The sequence below is a fragment of the Triticum aestivum genome, chromosome 2B (assembly GCF_018294505.1).
Source record: "Triticum aestivum cultivar Chinese Spring chromosome 2B, IWGSC CS RefSeq v2.1, whole genome shotgun sequence".
In the NCBI taxonomy this organism is placed as follows: Eukaryota; Viridiplantae; Streptophyta; class Magnoliopsida; order Poales; family Poaceae; genus Triticum; species Triticum aestivum.
The window spans coordinates 788,831,607-788,853,881 of record NC_057798.1 but is presented as its reverse complement, the minus strand read 5'-3'; the positions used below and the strand labels follow the sequence as shown (position 1 = coordinate 788,853,881).

Here is a 22,275-nt window from a genome sequence, read left to right as displayed (position 1 = left end):
TGCTTGACAACGTACGCTTATAGCGCGGTGCAAAGTGCCCGAGCGAGCACGAATGCATGAGTACGTGAAAGCTAGGGAGCTAGCGCGCGCGGCAAAGGCACAAGCCATGCAACGTCCGTATCCGATTCCAAATATGGTCACGTGAGCTAATCAAATCAAACACTCCCTCTACTACTATTGCACTAGCTACATTTAGCTCCAATAGTGAAAGTAGTTTGCTACTGCGCACGTCGTTCCAGTCCTATGTTGTTTGGCTCCTTTGCATATGCACGAATCTCTCCTTGACTTGTCGATGACAGCTCGAGGTATCTACGTAAACGTAAGGATCACTCTCCTGGCATTATGGCCACTTTGAGCAATATATTCAGGCGGAGGGACTCCTGTCCCGGTGATTCTCAAAAAAAAAAAACTGATGTTTACGTGTGACTCATGCTTGGTGTAGTGAGAGATGTCACATGTGAGTGTGTGCCTGTGATTAGGAGCTGGAAACAACATTGATGGGAGTATATATGTCTGTTGACAAAATAAGAAAATGGATATATTGAAAATGTACAACATAATCAAACTTTCTTATATTTACTAACTGGAGACACCATACGAGGCATCACGTTAATCCTTACAATTAATGAATTTTGACCGTTTGATTAATATATAATGTATTTGTAGCCATCCGATCGGTAAGACTTACTGTTCATTTCTACAACGTACAAGAGTCAACCTCCCTTGGATCTCTCAACGTTTCCTAGAAAAAGGATACTTTTTTTACTAAACGTACATGAGTCTTCCTGGCTTGGGGTCTCTCTATATTTCCTTAAAAAAGAAAATATTTCTTTTAAATAACATAATTCTGAGCGTCCTCTCCTAGATTTGACGTACGCAGGCCTCTCCTCCCGATGTGCTGCACCCACATCGGCCTCGGTCGTGGGTGCACAAGCTGGCCTTGGAGGCATGTCTATTAATAATTAGTCGAAGCCTAGCTATCTACGCTGGATTGATGAGACACACTCCAGGAGTTTAAATGTTATTTGGATCGTTATCTGTTTCTGCATGGAATTTATGTGTACATTCATTGTTGACTTAATGGTCTATTATGATTTTGCATGGATCGACGAAGGCACAACACTGTTGTGGACTTCTTAATTTGCATCTGAATGAATTTTTAATTTGCATCCGAATGAAAATTTTCAAATAGGATCAACTTGCAGTTTCCTAGATTCAAGACAAGAAAAATATCAATAAGCTCATGAAGTATGGGCATTATGTTGATGGGAACTTCAGAATGTTAAAGGACCAATAATTGTAGAAAATATCACAAGGTAACAACTCACGTACATATCTGGTCCAATTCTTTGTTTATGAAACAATTAGCTAGATATATGGAAATTTGGCTTATGTTGAGAACTATTAACCATGGCATGCATATTCAGATGTAATGTATTATCATGTACCTGGAGAAGTTGCAGATGTTCGAGATAAGGTGGAAAGAAGTACGACTTGCTGACCACCTTTTAGGTAAACATCATACTTCTCATAAATTTAATCGGTAGTGCAGTCTGTTCTGTTTTCCACTAATGCATACCAATGGTATTCAGAAATTCAGTTTTCCACTACCTTCAAGGACTCACTGCAGGAACAAATACCTGGTACTATGGTGCACTGGGTTTTTTTATCACTAAAGTTTGATCATGTGATGTGTGTCAGTAACAATAACCTGGAGGACAATTTTAGTGATGCAGAGGTAGTCAAGAGAAATACACCCAAACAGTAAGAAAGTGTACGAGCCGAAGATCCTCAAAATATTGGTAGTTAAAACCTTAGTCTTACTTCCCACAAAAAAAAACCGAAGTCTTACCACATGATCATATCTATATTCCTATACACCACAATCAACAATTTTCGATCCCGATCATATTATTTGTAAAGTGTATGAGCTGAGGATCCTCAATGATTCAATACACATAAAACTCCAGGTATGAAACATCATTAAAAATCAAAAAGCTGATTCATAGTGTTATGCCAAATCATGAAAAAATCAGTTAGACCATTGGACTAGGCAAACATGATATTTACACCATAAAAATGAAGGTAGTTTAAACATGCAAACTAATCATAATATCACATTGCGATGATCTGTTGGTCCAATAACGGCGACTGTGCATGACGGCGACTGTGCATGCCCAGCAATTAACGGGACAAACCGGCCGGTGTCCAAGTCAAGCTGGAGGCGGGGTAGTTGGGGACGGTGGTGTGAACGGTGCAGCCAGCGGCTGGAGTTTGCTTGACAACGTACCCTTATGCATGAGTACGTGAAAGCACGAGAGCCACCGCGCGCGGCAAAAGCAAAAGCCATGCAACATCCGTGTATCCGATTCCAAAAAACGCTACAAATCAAGCACTCCTACTACTACAGTTAGCTCCAATAGTGAAAGTAGTTTGCTACTGCTCACATCGTCCTATGTTGATTGGCTCCTTTGGATATGCACGAATCTCTGGTTGCAACAGACTTATCTTCTTTTTTTGCGGGGTTGCAACAGACTTATCGATGACAACTACTCAACGTATATACGTAGTGATCATTGATGTTTACGCGCGAATCACGCATGGTCTAGGTGAGCGATGTGACGTGTGAGTGTGTGCGTGCGATTAGGGCATGTACAATGGTGCTATCTTATGAGTGCCACGTAGGATTAATGATGAGGTGAAGGAGAGAGAACTCACAAGAAAAGGCTTGTCTTCTCTTATTTAAGATAAGACAAGAGATGATCTCTTAGCATAATTTGTCTCACCATATTTTAAGGAATGACTAGCTATTGAAGATAAGGTTAAGATATAACCCATTGTAGACATACTTTTTTGTCGTCTCTAAATTACATGCAAGACTTAAGATAAGACTGTTTTATCAACCATTGTACATGCCCTTAGGAGTTAGAAGCAACATTAATGGGGGTATATATGTATATTGACAAAATAAAAAATGGATATTAATTACCACTATATTATTGAAAATATATTGTACATAAAATTAAACTACTGCGTCAAATTGTTGTCGTATGGCTGCGGAGAATTAACAAATAATGACTCTTCTGTTTTTTGGTGTATGAAAATTTATTTGTGGAATTAGGAGATGGTGCATAGTATGACCTATTCCAAAAAGAAGACACTTTTTAGAACTCAGTGCATAGTATAAGCAAGTCTGTGGGAAAAACTATCAATAGCTAGAATAATATTTTTTTTTTGCGGGGACAATAGCTAGAATATTAAATAAAGACAACAAACTTGGTTGCACCATTCGACAACAACTCGTTATATCTAGTGAGCACTGAAGCTGACATGTTGTACACATACGCATGGTCGAGAGAGAGAGAGAGAGAGAGAGAGAGAGAGAGAGAGACGTGACAATAAGTGAGTGCGTGAGTTATGTTCTGTGCTTCCTTGTGTTTAAAATTTCTGACAATATTAGTAGCAGTAAGTCAAAACTTAAAATTACTAAACTGTTCAAAATATGTGCTTGCTTGTGACCCTCCAATTTCAGAAGGAAGGCGTCTTTTTTGTGTAATCTCCGTATTTTTTTTGTGAGGCACTGAGTGCAGATGAAGATATAGAGGGTTAAATTAGGAAATGCCCTTTGGTTCCTAGGTGTATATACACCTTATATGGAAAAAAGTTTAATAATTAAAATAAAAGTCAGAAAAGTTTGGAAGTTTTTTTCACAATAAGCTCCACTTTCTTTTCCACTAGTATATAAATTTTCACGTATAGAAAACAAGCGTTGACTTCAGGGCAAAATAAAGAAAATTTATTTTCTATTATCGGTCACTATTCACACTATTTTGACCGAAATTTTTGTCTTTTTTGAAAAGAAGTCAACAAGAATTTTTTTTCTTTTTTGAAACTTTTTTGCCTGTGCAATGGAAGGTCAAGTTTATTTAATTACTAAATATATGCCCATAGACCAAAAGTTCCCCTCCGGGGTTAAATTCGGTTTCTTCCGTTGGACTTGAAACACGTGCACAAGTGGAGCAACACTTGGACACAAAATAGTCCTATCACAGCCCGCGACACACACATTATGGGCTTATTTATTTATGATGTCTTTCTTCCTCAACGTTCCTAGCGGGAATCTAATGTAAAGAAAATCAATGATCGACGAAAATAGTTCAAAATTACGTCTTCCCTTCTTCCTCTACCGTCTGTTTAGTGACACCACTCCGCTGATGGCAACGTTCTTACCCACAAGTTCGAGACGAGAGTCTAAAGGAAAATCAAGGATGAAAATCGAGTGCAAGAGGGCCACTTGTATGGGAGCGTAAGCAAATAGCGACACGAAAAAGTTACCAGCCCCACCCATCCCGCGACCCCCGCGTCGCCTCCCCTGGCGGCGGCGGGGGAAACCTAGCCGCGCCGCCGCGGCTCCCTCCTACCCCGTCCCACCTCCTCGCCGCCACCGGAGGAGCGGCCGACGAAGCCGCGCCGGCTCCCAGGAAGGTGGCGGCGGGGCGCCTCGGCTGGCCCGACTCCCGGCCATTCCCGCCGATTTCCGCCATGCTCCGGCGCCGGCGCGCCTCCGTCGGCTCCTCCCCGCCCATCGGCCCTCACACGCTCCATCCCTCGGGCTCCAGCTGCCCCTCGCGCCTGCCGACGCGTCCTCGCCCCTCCCCCCTTCTCCCGCGTCAGATCCATGGCGGCCACCAGCACGCCTGCTGCTGCCGGGGCCGGATCCCGGGAGGACAGGGCCGGGGCCTCTTGGCCAGGTCGGCCAGCCCTAGGGGCGCTGCGGCGGCGGGCCCCTCCCCCCACCCCTCCCCCCTCCCCCCTGAGCTGCGGTCATGGCTCCGGGGTGGTGTTGCATCTCGGTGGTCCTTGGGTTGCCCGGCGGCGGCTGTCTCCTGCAGTGCGCTGGCCGGGTGTGTGGAACGCCCGCGTCTCCCTTCACCACCTACCCTGCAGGTCTGGCTTTGGCCCCGGCGCCCATGGACCTGCGCCCTCCTCCTGCGTCCATGGTTGGCCGGGGCGGCTCCAGATCCGACGCTCGTCGCGACCGAACTGCGTCTCCCTCCGGTTCCTCCGGCTAGTTGGCCCCTCGGCAGCTCCGCAACCACCCCCTGCAGGTGTTCTTGGTTGGTCGGCATCCACCCCGGTGCGGCTTCGACTCCGGCGTGCTCCTGGAGCTGCGTCCCCTTCCAGCTTCTTCGGCTTGCCTGGTGTCCCTGCGGCTCCGGTCCTGGCGGCCTGGATCTGCGCCTTTCCGGATCCTGGCCCGTCCGGGTCTTCGGCCACCATCGCACCCCCTCGCATCCTCGGCTGCCCACCCCGCCCACCTTTGTGCTCCATCCGCCCCTCCGCCTGTCCCATCGCTCGCTCCTCTGGCAACGCTTGTTGGCCCCTTCGTTGGCAGGCGTTGCTCCCTTTCCTGCGATGGCGGCTTCGGCCTCCGACTTGACTTCCTTTTCCTCGACTTTCCGCTCCGATGGCTTGGGATTGCTCAGACACGGCCAGGGAGAAATCCCTGCTCGACCTTTCGACGCTGGTAGCGGCAACACCCGCGGGTGTCGTCCCCTTCTTGGAGGCGCTGCCATGGCTGCTATCTGTGCCCCTCTTCGAGCATCAGGGGAAACCATAGGTCCGGTTTTGCGGATCGGACGGTGACGGCGCCCCGGCGTCGTTCTCCTTCATGAAGGCGCCGTCTTGATTGCTCGTGGTGTCCTCGGCGGTAGTTTTGAGGATGTCGGTCGTCATGATGGTTTGGTTCGGGCTGCGTCCCAGGTTGGCGAGTTTAGCCGTGTTTTTTTTCTGTTTGGGATGAGCATCCCGTGTCCCTCTGCTTTGGTTGCCATGTCATGCCTTCTGCGTTCGTGTCATGTGCTGTATCCTATGTACTCACTCTTAACTTCTTCTATCAATGAAATGATACGCAAGTTTTGCGTATTCACCAAAAAAAATCGAGTGTAACACACGTGTCCAGGATGTAACGTCTCCTTCCTTCGCACCACACGTGTCCAGCAATGTAGGAGGGAAAATAGTGCGTACGTACGTACCAGTTGGATCTGCTGAGCACCATCCGGTAGTCACCATGCATGAATGATCTGAACCAGCCAATTGGTCGGACATGTACAGTAATAGTACAGTACAAACAAACGATCACACAGGTTGCACTGTCATTCCTGCCTGAGCCACTTCCTCCGCCGCCGGGACGCCACCTCTGCAACCATCACTCTAGTGACCCCTTCTCCTACGTAGGCGACCCCATGACACCCACACTTAAATCCCATTGTTTTGTTAGATTGTGGCATGAAATGAAGGCCTCTCAGGGCACTTGCTCTCTAGACTGTCCAATTGCGTGTCCAAAATACTTTCGACCGTCAGGTTTTTTTTTTGATGAAACGATCATGGCCATTGGATCGAGAGTGATGTGACAATCAATGAATAGTGTCTGCCGTTTTTCACACGCGCTGCCATCCTATCTCTCCATGACATGCGGGACCCGGTCGGAATGGGCCTTCGCTGTCAGCGACTGCGGAGCCGGATGCGACCAGTGTTGGTTTCCAGGCACGGAGGTTCCTTGCCACCGCATGCAATTTGGGGTGGCCGTCGAGGGCATTTTCGGGAGTCCATGTGCTATCCCTTGTGTGGCGCTCCGTGGGTGGCTGCCCTGCATGTAAAAGCGAGGAGAGCGATTCGTTGGGAGAGAACCCTAGCCGACACTCCCCTCTCCTAAGCATAACCCCGCGCCCGCACGCGCCCTGCCGCGTCGCCACCTCCGCTTGCCCTCATGTCGTCGCGCCGTGCCCTCCTCCCCGTCCCCCGATGCTCAACAGGAGGAGCCCGGCTTGCCACTCGCCGGGCATGAATTAATTGGCATGCAAGTCATCAGCCATCCCTCTCAAACGTTGAAGACAACATCGTGTTCATTCCTTCCATTAGAGCATCTCCACCAAACGCCAAAACTATCTGTTGTGCCCAAAAAACTGTCATTTGGATCAGCCAAACAAACGCCTCTAACAAAGGCTCTACAAATATATAGTGTCCAAACAATTTACATCATGCCCAAATTTTTGCTACAAGCGATGTGAATATACATTACCACTAGTTGTTGCCCTGAAATAAAAAAAACGATGTGGCGGGAACCCAACCGCCACTTGTTAAACTTTCACTGCCGCCATGCTGCCTCATCCAGCCTCTACGCCGGCCAATTCCTTTCATAGGCCGCCACCACCCCCGCGGCCGCAATGAGCCCGATGCTTAGGGCCTCCGTCGTGACCCCATGACCGCCGCCGGAGCTTGTGCCGCCGCTAAATATTATTGCACCAAATTTTAGGAATCTAAATGATCTTAGAATTGACGTACACTATAGGACTACCGTTGCTAATGACACGACTAAAAATGACAATGAATAATGGACCATCCAACTGCTAGTTGTACGTACAATCAAACAGTGTTCGGACTTTTGTAGAGGTATAAAAAGTGTTCCGACTTCTGGGGGGCTAACGTGCGTAAAGTGCCGATGAAAAAAATCCAAACAGGGTGTTGGTCCACATACAAATGTGTTTTGACTCTCCAACGATATGACAGGAAGAAAACCATTGGTCATGCACAGAGATGGAAGCACTAGGGCCCGAATCTCTGCGGCAGCACATCCGTCGTCACGTCCTGGTCCAGCTGATGTGGTGTAGCCACGCTAATCTTCATGCTGTAGCCAAGTCCTCCTTATCAACATAGGTGTTGGTCTGGCATCACCTAAAACAACAGAGATAGCCAACGTCGATAATTTTTATAATATGAGATTAATCTGAAGCTAAAACTAAACTAATATCAACGCAGGCTTAGGATTTCCACTTTCAATTGTAACAAATGGAAATATATCCTGCTCATAATCATATAAATTCAAAATGCATTTGAAACATCAATAAAACAGCTGCTGATTCGACATATATATAATACTTCACCAAACTTGTAAGCTTCGACGTTATATTCGCACTAAACTGTGATCTCACAATAGTCTCACAATAGACACCGCCACACAACATAACAAGCCGGTGATCAATATTTTCTCTACCATCAAGTGGCAACTCTATTTTTTTTTAGAAAGAACAGATAAGATCTATCCATGCCCCAGTGGCCTGCATGTTGCCACAAAAGATGAATTATTTCACGAAATGCGTAGACCAATCAAGATCTGAAATTCCTTGGTTGGAGTCCTTCTCTCCATTTATGACACATGAAATCTTACGTTCCAAAATCATTGGAGTGTACCTACACCCCAACTGATTCACCAGTTTCCCAAATTAGATGGGTCAAATTTGAGCAATTTGACTACTTCATAGGCTCAGAGACATCAAACTGATTGTTTTCATCTTGACGTATTTTAAACTTCGACGTTATTTATACTTATTTTAAGCTTCTACCACGTGGGCACCCAAATGTTCCCAAATATGTAATATTAATATGTTCGGGCACAAACTGAGATAGAAGTTATTAGTGGACACTTCCCTGTGTAACCAGCAAATTGTTGTGTCAAAGGTCTGTACAATTCAGATTGTATGGAACATGACTTGTCTAAGCAGAGAGAAATACCTCTATATAATCATTCTTGTAAGAAAAGTAACTAGAGATAGGCAACATATAAATAACCTGAATCACCGGTATCTAACTAAAATAAGTCCGGATACACCCATCAATGTTGTGCCAAAGTTCATTGTATCTAACTAAAATAAGTCCGGATACACCCATTTTTAGGACAAGTATTTCCGGACGGAGGAAGTACATGTGAGATAGGGCAGTTTAAGCATCATCTAACAGCTGATTGCACCATACAGAGTCTATTTTCTATTGGACAGTCTCAAGTGGCAAGGGAAAGTCCAACGCGGATCATCAAAACAAGCATCATCAAATATCCACCTACCGTGATAGGACGGAGGCCATTCAACCACATGCAGTGCCGTAGCCAGGATTGCGCAACGCCAGATCAACAAGAGTGCACTCAGTAATGAACAGTGTGTAAAACATAATATGTTGGAAACTTGCTCGACACCCTAAACGGGGTGTGGCTCTTTCATTATATAGAGGTACCAAGAGGTACAATACAATGTTACAATATTAATACAGAGACTACGTATATATACAGTCTAAAACCCTCCCTCAATCTTAACTATGTCCTGAAGTACAAAGCAAGTTAAGATTGCGCCTACAGCCTATAAACTGTGGTTGTGGAAGAGGCTTCATGAAGATGTCAGCAAGTTAATCCTTTGACGGGATGAACTTGATACAAAGTAGCTTCTGTGCAACACGTTCCCGAACAAAATGATAGTCAACCTCAATGTGTTTCGTCCGAGCGTGAAACACTGGATTAGATGAAAGATATGTAGCACCAATGTTATCACACCACAGAACCGGTGGACGAGGTGAAGCCACCCTCAACTCTCTCAACAGAGACTGAACCCATATGATTTCAGCAGAGGAGGGCCACCCTCAACTCAGCTTCAGTACTACTGCGAGACACTGTGGCCTGCTTTCGAGCATTCCAGGCGATCAAGCTAGAACCCAGAAATACCGCATATCCCCCTGTGGATCGCCTGTCATCAGGACTACCAGCCCAATCAGCATCTAAAAAAGCTGAGAGCTCACACGACGGCGCAGGCTGAAGAAGCAAACCATAGGAGGCAGTAAGACATATGTAACGCAAAATATGCTTCACAGCTGACCAATGAGATGTCCTGGGTGCATGAAGAAACTGACACACACGGTTGACTGCATAGGAGATATCAGGCCCGGTTCGGCTTTGTGGTGGCCCATCCACCGCAAGGCCCGGTATTCTAGACGAAGATGTGCATTCTTTGTAATTGTGTAGAGAAACATAGAGTTGTTGTCTTGACACAGTGACCGTGGCGTCACGCTATTTGATCAATGGTTATTGCTCTGGATCCGAGTGAAAACTATATTACTCTGGCATGTGACGGGGAATACATCTCTAGCCGGCTAGTAGCTAGGGCCGTTGTTTTAATCGTGGCATGGTGACTTTTGCAACCAATTAAATTGATATCCAAGTCATCAGCCCTCCCTCATATCGTGTTTATTTATTCCGCTGGAGCATCTCCACCAAACGTCAAAACTATCTGTTGTGCCCGAAAAATTGTCATTTGAATCAGCCAAAAAAACGCCTCTAACAAATGCTCTATTAGAGTTTAATAAAAAAAATGCTCTGTAAGTATATGGTGTCCAAACAATTTACATTATGCCTAACATTTTTGCTACAAGTGATGCAAATATACATCACCACTAGTTGTTGCCCTAAAATAAAAAACGATGTGGCGGGAACCCAACCACCACTTGTTGAACTTTCACTGCCACCATACTGCCTCATCCCGCCTCCACGCGCCGACCAATTCCTCTCACTGGCTGGCTGGCCGCCACCACCCCTTCGCCCGCTGCGCAGGGCCTCCGTGGTGAGTCCACGACCGCCACTGAGCTCATGCCGCCGCTAAATTTTATTGCACCAAATTTTAGGAATCCAAATTTTTAAATGAACGAACTTTTTTCAATCGGCAAACATATTTTGACTCGGCAAATATTTTTTGAATTGATAAAAGAAAATTATGAACTGTCCGTTTTTTGAATTGTTTAACATTTTTGATTTTTTTCATTTTAAAACATTTAATAATCATGAACGTTTCTTCAATTCATGAACATTTGGTTCAAATTACAAACATTTTTCGAATATGCAAATGGTTTTTCAAAATCATGAACATTCTTTTTAATCCACAAACATTTTATGATTTCTAAAATATTTCTTCATAAATCTTAAATTCACAAAAAAATGAAACTAGGATATTTTTTGGAAATCAAAAATTATTTTAAATAAGGAAATATGAGAGCAAAAAAACAAGTAGCAAATAAGAAAACCGGAATAAAGAACAAAGGGCATCCAGACTCGCTCATGGGCCAGCAAAATAGGGCGCCCTGGCTCTTAGGTGTTGACGATTTACCCCTAAAAAAAGGTGTTGACGATTTATAAAAGTAAAGTTAGGTGGGATCAAACCCGGGTCTCTCTGGTGGAAGAGAGAGGCTCTAGCTATTGCGCTATCTGCCAACTTGTGATGTCTAACAGGATTGCGACTAAATGAATCAACCAAAAGCGATTTCACAGAGAAAAACGGTTCGATTTTTCTCACATATAGATGACATGGTGGATAAATTGTGCCAAAAGCATTAATCCTTTTATTATTATTAGGTAAAGATAAAAAAGTCCCGACTTGTGAGGGGCTAACGTGCGTAGTTTGCTGACAAAAAAATCAAACAGGATGTTGGCCCACATACAAATATGTGTAACTCTCCAAAGACACGACAGGAAGAAAGCCATTGGTCCTTGATATACACAGAGATGGAAGCACTAAGGCCTGAGTCCTTGCGGCAGCACATCCGTCGTCAAGTCCTGGTCCAGCTGATGTCGTGTAGCCATGCCAATCTTCATGTTGTAGCGAAGTCCTCCTTAACAACATAGGTGTTGGTCTGGCATCACCTAAAACAACAGACATAGCCAACGTCGATAATTTATATAATATGAGATTAATCTGAAGCTAAAAACTAAACTAATATCAATGCAGGCTTGGGATTTCCACTTTAAATTGTAACAAATGGAAATATATCCTGCTCATAATCATATAAATTGAAAATGCATTTGAAACATCAATAAAATAGCTTAAACAGCCGCAGAGTCCGCATACAATACTTCACCAAACTTGTAAGCTTCGATGTTATATCCGCACTAAACTGTGATCTCACGATAGAGACCGTCACACAACATAACAAGCTGGTGGTCAATATTTTCTCTACCATCAAGCGACAACTCTATTTTTTTAGAAAGAACAGATAAGTTCTATCCATGCCCCAGTGGCCTACATGTTGCCACAAAAGACGAATAAGTTCTAAAATTCCTTGGTTAGAGTTTTTTTAATCATGCGAAGCATGCAATTTAGATCTTTCTCTCCATATATGACACATGAAATCTTACATATCAAAATCATTGGGGTGTAGGGGTGTACCTACACCCCAACTGATTCACCAGTTTCCCAAATTAGATGGGTCAGATTTGAGCAAGTTGACTACTTCATAAGCTCATCAAACTGATTGTTTCATTTTACATGTTATACTTATTTGAAGCGTCTACCGCGTGGGCACCCAAATGTTCCCAAATATGTACTATTAATATGTTCAGACACAAACTGAGATAGAAGTTATTAGTGGACACTTCCCTGTGTAACCAGCAAATTGTTGAGTTAAAGGTCTGTACAATTCAGATTGTATGGAACATGACTTGTCTAAGCAGAGAGAAATAGCTCTATCTAATCATTCCAGTAAAAAAAAGTAACTAGAGATAGGCAACAGATAAATAACCTGAATCACCGGTGTGTTAAGGTATCTTTAGAGTCTTTTGAAATAATCTGGTTGTCCAACGCCCCAGGCAGCACCTCGCCTCGAGAAGAAGTCATGCTTGGACAAGACTTTCTTTGAACATGTGTCCAACAATATCCAAACCATGTGACTCGGGTTCCCATTGGAACTCCTCCAGTAACTTGCCGGTGTTATCGCAGTGGCACATGTAACGTGCAGGCTTACCGTAGACAAGCACATCTCCCTTGCTGGACAAAATGATATGTTGCGTATCCCGATGTAGGTGAAACAATCTTTCCACCTGGAATTTAACATGGTACTTGAATGACCATACCTCCCTCTCATAGTCCTCCAACACCCAGATTCTGACGGCTCCCATCATGTCGTCAAAACAACTGAAGCCAATTGAACCTTCCATGTCACACAAACGAGTGTAGAAGCTAGAGGCATCAGCCGGGAGGCTCATTGTCCTAAATGACTCGACCAACGTGTCGAAAACCACTACGCTGTCACAGGGAAGCCAACCAGGTGCCCAATGAAGGCAGCTGCGGAACACGACGGGCGGGGCTAAATTAGGAGTACGTTTCATTTGGTCCCCGGCCAACATAGCTTTCTTCATCTCAATGGTATGTGAAGGAACTCCAATGCACCTCGGCCAGCCCCTCCACTCCACCGCGATGTTGATATGGCGGTGGCCGGCGGCGGTGAGGCCTGGGAGGGGAGCGCATTGGCGTGTGGCCGGATTACAGATGTTGAAGCGGCCGTCAGATCGGCTGAGCAGGAGGAGGGCGTCGCAGGAGAGGAGGCGTGCAGCTTGAAGGTAAAGTAGTCGTCGAACCCGAGGACAGAGCGGCTGCGGCCCCAGTCCAAGACTGGGAGGCCGGCGTCTGTACGTTTACTGACACCGATGGTGGATTAAGTAGTTTCGTGCGCGCGGGCGGCATCCACAAGGCCTTCTTTTCAGTTCCGCCCTGACCGTTGATCTGCTTGGATCAACAAAACAAACATCAAAGGTCTCCTCGCATCAACGTGCACCAAATCTCCGCACAACGTTCGCGTGTTTTTTTTGCTTTTTTTTTTTTTGAGGGGAAACGTTCGCATGTAAAGTGAAGGCACCGAATCGGCCATGCATGCGTTTACCGTCTTTTCGTTTTTGGTTATTACGTGCATACAAGCTTCGTTCGCTCAAACATGATCGATTTTGCTTAGTACGTGCTGCACTACACGCATGCATGGCTATCCAGGTGTTCTATATATTATGGGCCTCCATCCTTCCTTTGATGCGAAAAGAGAGAGAGAGGGATCCTCGATCATTTTTTAGTACACCCAAATATATATATATATTACATCCATCCGTACAATACCTAGCGACGACCACCACAAGCCCTCAAAAGCGAGCCAAAGACGCGCCGTGTGTGAAGAAAGAAAAGGCGACCTTGCCGCCAGGAGTCTCCCACGCCGCCCCCTGGCGGCCTCGGTCGTCGGTGGTGAGGGGGGATCGCCGGATCCACGCGTATGGATCTTTTTTACTCTAGTAGTTTGGATTTTTAGGTTGTCCTTCGTCTTTGCTTCGACGGCGACGCTGAATAAAATTTCTTCAGATCCTTCTCCAACGAGGCGGTCGGTCCTTTGGTTGGGGATGGATTTGAAAATCAGTCTGTTCAAGCAAGGATGGTGTGGTGACGGCGACATCTTCGTGGTGGACCTGTGTCCTCGGGCTCCGCCATTGCGCCCACATTTGCTCCAGCGCCGGCGCGGAGCTTGGGAGGTAGTCTAGGAGCGGATGCAGATTGTGCTCTGCATCGGCGGCATCTGGAAGATGGTGGATCGTGTGCTGGGTTCATGGTTTTCTCCTCCGACGTCTTAGTCGTGTGGGGGTGCCAGATCTAGAGTTCGATGGCGCGTGTCCGGGGTGTTGCCCCGGTCTGATTCGTTCAATGGTAATGGTTTCGCTTTTGGCGAGCCACCTTGGAGGTCTGCAAAGCTGCATATCAGCGATGGAGCCGCTTCGACCTCGGGTGTGAAGGTGATTCATCATTTTTTTCCTTTGGTGGCTGCTATGGTGGTTCCAGAGGAAGGTGACGGGCGTTTGTGTCAACTTCAAAGGTTTCTTTGGTCTTGATTGTAATTTTACTTCTTGGATGTTGTTCCTTTGTGCAAAGGCTAGCGATTTGCTGTCTTTTCAATTTTGCTAGGTTGGTTTGTACGTGCCTTATACTATGATCATTATGATATAATGAGACACGTATTACCATGCAAAAAAAAACGCGTTGTACGTCCTCATCGCCCCTTCCTTGCCAGAGCCACACAAAACTTGTTGTAGTAGACAGTCGGGAAGTCGTCATGCTAAGGCCCCGTATATATGGGGCCAACGCTACAGAGCAACAACCGACGCCGATGAAGAGTAGCGTACATCAAAGGGGTCCAACCTGAATACACGCGAACGTAGACGAACCCTAGCACCAGATCCAAGAAAAATACACCAAAAACATCTCCACACGCCCACCGACGATGCTAGAAACATCATCAGGATGGGGGCTCTAATTTCACGTCGAAATACTAACTCGGTTTCCGCCGGCACCTCTCCCGCTCCCGCTCTTTCAACGAAACATGTCCCCATCCGCTCAATATCCGTGTGCGTGCGTCTCAACGAACGAAAAATACAGTGCGTGACGTCAAGTTCCCTTCCCGCTCAACACTTCAAATATTTCCCTTCCCGCCGTAACAGAGTCGTTCCGAATTTTTCGCCGCCCACCATCTCCTTCCCGCTCAAAAAAGCCAGTAACAGCTTCTCCCAGAGAAGAAACAAGTGGGTGGATGGATGGACGGCAAAGATTTTTACAGCAGAGCGATCCGTGGGCTCGTCTATGACTGGATGGTTGCTTGGTCGATGCCCGTTGGCCTTTGACTCCCGGCTCCGAGTGGATCAACGGTGAGGATTTTTAATCCAACGGAGTGGATGGGAGGGATCCGTGGACTCCCCTCTGATTGGTTGGTTGGGTCCCTTTGCATGCCAAAGCCAAAGAAAAGAAAAGAAAAAGACTTTGGATCCCATCTCTCTCTCACGCGAAACACATCTCGTTCCGCTGCAGCCCAAAGAAATCTCTCTCTCCCAACCTCGTCCCGATCCCCTTCCTCCAACCCACGGCCGCCGGTCTACTCCGGCGATCCCCACCGCCCAGCTCTCCTTCCCGGCGTCGCCTCTTCCCGCTGCACCGTCTCCACGGGCTGGGTTCGCTCCTCGCCGCGTCATGCCGGCCGTCACGCGCGATTCGCGACCCACCAACCCTAGCATTGCAGCCGGGCGGGCGTCGTCGTCGATGCGGCGGTGGTCTTCACAGGCGCACGCCTCCTGGCCGTGCCCTTGTGCCGGACCCAAACCCTAGCTAGGGCTCCGCCACGGCTGCGCCTCCTCCCGGTTCAAGGACTTTGTGCATCTTCTCCACGACGGATCTGCAAGAGGAGGAGGATGAACCTCTTCCCGGGATGCCACGGATGGAGCTCGCTCGTCAAGGTGCCCCCTTTCTCTCCCTTTTTCTGTTGGATTGGATTGGATTTGACAGGCCTGCCTGGATGGATGTGTTTTCCTCGCTCACAACTTGCTGCTCTGCTCTCTTGGCGTTCCTGCTGCAGGCACACTACCCACCCATGGATCCAGGCGGAGGTGTTGGAGATTCCATTCCATTCGATTTGGCTGCTCCGTTCGTGTTCCTGCTGCAGCATATCATAGAAAAACCTGGATCCAGGAGGAGATGCAGCCTCCAAAACCAAAACTTGGCCTCCAGGAACAACACTATATATAGGCGACCGACCCCCTTCTCCATTCATTCTTCCTGCTCTGCTGCTTCTCACTTGTGAGATCAACATTCATCCATCTTGATTTGTTCCTACCAACGGATACAAGTCTTCTTTTTCTTCTTTGTTAAAAATGGCACGATTGGTTGAATTAGAGTTGAAAACATAAGGTACATGTTACTGCTAGACTACATTTCCAGTCATACATGCGCCGGTGGTGTCCAACAGTCTGGCTTGGGCCACAATGGTTCCACAAGCCCAGCCGACGTGTATTTTTTTTTTCCAGATGCTTACATAATACTCCCTCTCTAAAGAAATATGAGAGCATTTAGATCACTAGAGTTGTAATCTAAACGCTCTTATATTTATCTACAGAGGGAGCATTATTTTAGGCTGGATTCACTGTTCAAGTCATTGCCTTGAACAGTATATGCTCACTAGATGTTGCTTCCCCCCTAGTTGCACATGCAGCCGCATCATTGCCTTCGATTGTACTAAGGAGTGTACGAACATCTACTATTAAGTTTTTTTCTATCAACAAATCAATGTATTGGCCTTCCCAAAACCAAAATGAGCATCCATCGTCCTACACAAAAGAATGAGCAATTGAACTAAAGAATGAGCTATGGAACGAGCTACCGCAAGTGCATGTACCCTGTCGTTTTCGCATTTGTAGAACACCCATTCGGGGTGCTTCGACGTGCCCGAAGTTAACCGCAACACTTGGCGCGGGCAGTCGTCGCACTCTATGAGCGGCATCGACAGGCCACAAAGACGCTGCGCGAGCGCCGAGCCCGATGACGGACGAGTCCATGTCCGCAAACCTTCGGCGGTGCCGGGCGGACGAACCCGCGCCTGCATGCGGTGATGCACCCTTGCCTGGGCTGCGGGAGAGGCTCCCCGACCACTCCATGGCCTGGGGCAGCAACTGGCGGCCGGGAAAAGCCAAATCTGGCGGCCCGCGATGAAGTGCCGTAGATCTACAAATCCGGCGGCCCGCCGACGCAGGGGGGAAGGGAGGGGAGGCCTCGTGCGCGTGGCGGCCTTCCGGCGTGCTCCTGTCGGCTGCTGTCACCGGAATCTTGGGAGGCGGCCGGCGGCGGCGCGAGGGGGAGAGGAGGGGTGGTTGGTGGGAGAAAGCACGGGATGAAATGTCCCCCTCCCCCAACCGCTTCCGCTTATATGCAGGGCACCGCAGCCGCGAGAGGGAAACCCGCGTTTTCCTGGGTTGTGGTCGGGATTTTGCCGCACCCCCTAAAATTTTTTGGATGCACATGTATGGTGGATGGTACGTTGAGTCTTCTTCTTTGCAATCGTGTCATGGATCCAGGCGGAGAGAAGAAGCTACTTGGTTTGGTTTTACAAATCGGGCTAGCTAGATCGTGTGGAGGTATGCACGTGTGAGACTCACGTGAGTGGAGTGAACAGCTTCACCATTGGACGACAGAGTGAGAGAGGGGCTAGCCAGGCTACTTGTGGTTATACTTCCTCCGTTCCTACATATAAGTCTTTCTAAAGATTTCAATGGCTATGTATAGACGTTGTTTAGGGCGTAGATTCACTCATTTTGCTCCGTGCCGCCCATATTGAAATCTCTAGAAAGAAATTGTATTTAGGAACGGAAGGAGTACGAGTACGTGTTGTGTATGTCGCATGCATGTTAACGGACAATAGGTTTGTACTCTGAAAAAAATGAAGCTTGATCATGAGTTGAATGGTTTGTATGATGGATGGGTCATTTCAGCGTCCATGTAGCTACAAGATGATCCACGTCGCGCACAAGTCTGTCCTTTCTCCCATTATTAGATTTGGAGCACGAGTCTGCAAGCTCGCTTGATCGCGTAGGAGTCATCTGCCACCAACACAGTATAAAATCTTAAGAGCAACTGCAATCGGATCACCCATTTTGTCCGTTTAGGTCATCCGGACACAAAACTTGGCCCAACGGGGCGACCCAAACGGACACAGCGTCCGCCCGCTGTCCGTTTCTCAAATTTGGGTCACATTTGGGTCCGTGGTGGACATAAAGCCGACGTTTTCTGTGGCCTGCCCGTCCGCCTCCTTCCGCTGCATACGAGCATTGGCACATTTGTTATCGAGGGGCCACCTACCCATCCCATCTCTCTCCTCCTTTTCTCTCTTTCTCCCATCCACCCCACAGCACCCCGCCGCCGGCCGCTTTGGCCTCCGTCGCGAGCTAGCAGGGAGCAGGGGCTGCTCATCGGAGCCACACCCATGCTAGCTAGCCGTCCGCCGATATGTCTGCCCGCGGGTGCTAGCTAGCTAGCCGTCGGCCAAGCTGTCTGCCGCGCGTGCTAGCTAGCTTGCTGCAAGCCGACGCCGCCGGGACTGCACAGAGACGACACCGGCCTCCCCTCCCCCCGCGCTTGCCCTACGCCTGGCCTCCCGCGCCACCGATCGCCTTGCCCCGCGCTCGTTCCGGCATCGCCTCGCCCGCGCCGCATCCTCCCGATGGCCACCAACGGTACACTTCGGAGGAAATGCCATTGAGACAGGGACGGGGACATAGAACCAAAATCCCAAAAGGTTCCCGTCTCTCCGACGTCCCCAAGGCACGAAAAGCTCCCAAATCCCTCAGACAAGCCGAGCTGGGCTGAATCCGTCGCCATCAAGAGAACGACGCCCACGGGACCCCTACTTCTAGGCCTATCTACACGCCAAGAATGAAGCACCGGGGGTTCCCTGGCCCTCCCGCCGCCAAAGTGGCCGGCGGAGGAGCAAGGAACCCACAGGCTCATCGGTGGAAGAAGGGAGAACACGAAGACCCTCCCTGGTCCCCTCTCTCACACTGTAGCAGAGAAGGGGAATGAGTAGTAGTGAGCGCTAAAGAGGCGGTTCTAGTTAAGATAGATACTTACGGTGGTGTGTGTGGGCATGACCGGCGATGATTAATCACCATGACATGTGTCTGATCTATACATGTGCTGTTGTCGGCCATCCATCAACTCGATCGTTCTATCCCTTGCTAACCTATATATGAGGTTATATGTTGGATCATGGAACTTCAGGATGGGAATGGGCCGGGTCGGCCCGCCGGGTCACTGACCCGGCCCGGAAAATCAAGGCCAATGGCCCGTGTGGATCGGCCTCAAACCAATAGTTGGGTCAATGGAGCCGGCACCGACTGACCCAATGGGTCAGCAGGGTCGACCCACCCACCTACGAGGCCTAGTACGGCTGGTTATGCCCATGTCGCCGCCCCGTCCATCACTGCCGCCGCCGGCGTGCCTCCCGCTGGTTATGCCCATGTCGCCGCCCCATCCATCACTGCCGCCGCCGGCGTGCCTCCCGCTCGGTCCCGTTCCTGGCACATATGCTACTCGTCGTCTCGCCGTTCCTGGTCGACGCGTGAGCTAGCTTTTTTTTGAAGTTGATGAGTGAGCTAGTTAGTTACTCGGGCATGCATGTATTTTGTTGCGATGGAGTCGTAAGTTTGATAGCGTGATTCCTTTGAATGTGTAACGTGCATGCATGTAGATCTGCTAGCAGGCCCGCGTCGCGCGCGGACGCGGCCGGGCTGAGCGGATCACAGCGCGCGCAGCAGGCGGGTGTGAGCGCGGCGTTGCGTATGCATGCACCCGTAGCTGCAACATATCAGAGTGTACCTTTTTTTAGGTAAACATATCTGATTACATGCTATACTAGATAAGAACTGGAATTTGGGCCGACTCAAAATACCCATTGGGCCAGCAAGGTCGTCATAGGAATTTTAGAAATGGGTCGACCCGTGGCCTCATAAATTGGCCTTGAGACCATGAGTGCCAGGTCCAAGGCCAGGGCCGGGTCGGCCCGTTCCCATCCTGCATGGAACTGTATGTGCAGTAAGTTACAATGGCTCATCAATTGATCAGCTTTGCCTAATTAAATAGAGGATGATGATAGTACTAGTACTATTTTTATTTTTTTATCTTTTCTTGACATCGAGATAGTACCCGTACTATTACATATATTAATCTAGCCATGCAGAGGCACCAACCACAAACAATTAATTAAACCACATGTGGGCTCAAAAGTCAAGGACGGTGAATCAGCCCATTGAAAAAAGCAAGTAAAGAGCGTCCAGCAGCAGCTTGCATGGCCAGCTTGCTAGCTAGCTGTGGAAGAAGTGACTAGCCACTGGATGCCAGAAATTTAGTCCCACCTCGCTGGTGGGAGGTGGTGGTGACTAACTTATAAGGGATGTTGCTCACTATTTCATAAATACTGGAACCATATGAAGAGTAAACACATGGACATGTATAGCGCGTGCGCTCGTGATCTTAGCCGCGTCCTTTGCCGTGGACTTTTGACTTTATTTGCAAAATCTCTCGAGAATTTGTAAAAATGGGCATAACTTTTGCATACTAACTCGGATGAAAAAGTTTTTTATATGAAAAATCATCTACCCGTTAAACATTTTCAAAATCCTCAAAAACCAAACAGAAAAAAAAGTTACGGGGCTTTCAAGATCTGGAGGTAAAAAAATTCAAAAAATTTCAAACTTACTAGTGGCACACCGTTTGCTAGGTGCGCCACTAGTAACAGAAAAAAAATAGTTTCGAATTTTTTTTTCAAAATATGATACGTAATATGAACGGAAGTTTGAAATAATTTTTCAAAATTTCATCACACTCATGAACATGAACAAAGTCCTAAACATCAACAAGGTTTAATAGGATTGATATGCTAGATATATCAACAAGTGCCTGTGAAGTGAGCTGGTGCTGGGGTTGGATATAACTCTGAAGTTAAGCGTGATTGGGCTAGAGTAGTGTGAGGATGGGTGACCTTTTGGGAAGTTTGACCACGGAGTGTGATTTGACCCGAGATTAAGCATATTGACCCGAGATTAAGCCATAGTGACCTGAGATTAAGAAAAAATGAAAAAAATAATAATAAAAGAATTAAAAAAAACATTTGAAAAAATGTTACTAATGGCGCACTCCTATGTGGTGCGCCATTACTAAGTGAGATAGTAATGGCGCACCTCTAGGCATACTAATGGCGCACCACTGGAGTGCCATTAGTAAAAAATTCTAATGGCGTGATGCTAGTGGCGCACCTGTAGTGCGCCATTAGTAGCGAAAACAGGTGTGCCACTAGCAGGCATTTTTCTAGTAGTGTTTAGTCCCGATTCTGTAACCGGCACTAAAGGGTGGAGACTAAAGCCCCCCCTTTAGTACCGGTTCTGCACGAACCGGGGCCAAAGGCCCACCACGTGGCACGAGACCGTGCGTTGATTTTTTTTCTTTTTTTGGGAATTTTTTTTCCAACTTTCTGAATTATTTGTCGATTTTATCTCTAATCAACGACCGGTCACCCATCCTCTCACTACTCCAACCTGAGCACGCTTAACTTCTGAGTTCTATTGCCCCTAGTTTCCAAGTTTGCACGTGTTGTTTACCTAACAATAGTAAGATGTCAATCCTATTAACCCTCGGGAATTTAGATTGAGCATGAAGTCACATGTTTCACCGTTTTAGTTTGAAACTATTATTCTAAAAAATAATTATTATTTAGTAACCGAGATATTTCTTGAATAAGTAGTTTGACCACAGTTTGACCAGATTTGACCATAGTTTGACCACAGTTTGACCAAAAGTCAAGAAAACTAAAATAACTATTTATTAACACTAATATTTCTTGAATAATTAGTTTGACCACAATTTGACCAGATTTAATGAAAATTAAAAAAATGAAATTTGAGCATATCTTTTTTTCCTTTTAGAATTTGAGGATTCTAAAAAATTGCAAACAGGCCATAGGCTGTCAAAATCGGATGCGTTTTTTTTCAACATCATATGCAAAAGATATGGCCGTTTTACATTTTCATAACATTTTTTTTGCAAAACATGTCCAAATTTAAGTTTTTGAATTTTCCTAACTAGTAGATGTAGTAGCATAACTACATCTCGAAGGTTTTTAATTTTTGAAGTTTTTATCATTTTCTTTTCCTTTTTACAAAACTGAAAAGGCGATCCCAAGGGGGGGTAGAGTTTGAAAATGGGCCCTTTAGTCCCGGTTTGTGTCTCCAACTGGGACTATAGGTCAGACCCCTTTAGTCCCGGTTCGTGGCACAAACCGGTACTAAAGGTT

The 22,275-nt window shown here is 47.0% G+C and overlaps 1 long non-coding RNA gene and 1 pseudogene across 1 annotated transcript; both read left to right on the top strand.

Moving 5' to 3' along the window:
- Positions 1-15,404: 15,404 nt before the first annotated feature.
- On the top strand, positions 15,405-16,518 carry LOC123042767 (uncharacterized). Its single transcript, XR_006418898.1, has 2 exons — positions 15,405-15,898; positions 16,018-16,518. It is a non-coding gene; the product is annotated as an uncharacterized lncRNA (long non-coding RNA).
- Positions 16,519-19,389: 2,871 nt separating this feature from the next.
- LOC123039678 (fructan 6-exohydrolase-like) overlaps positions 19,390-22,275 on the top strand; it is an 8,878-nt pseudogene continuing 5,992 nt past the window's right edge.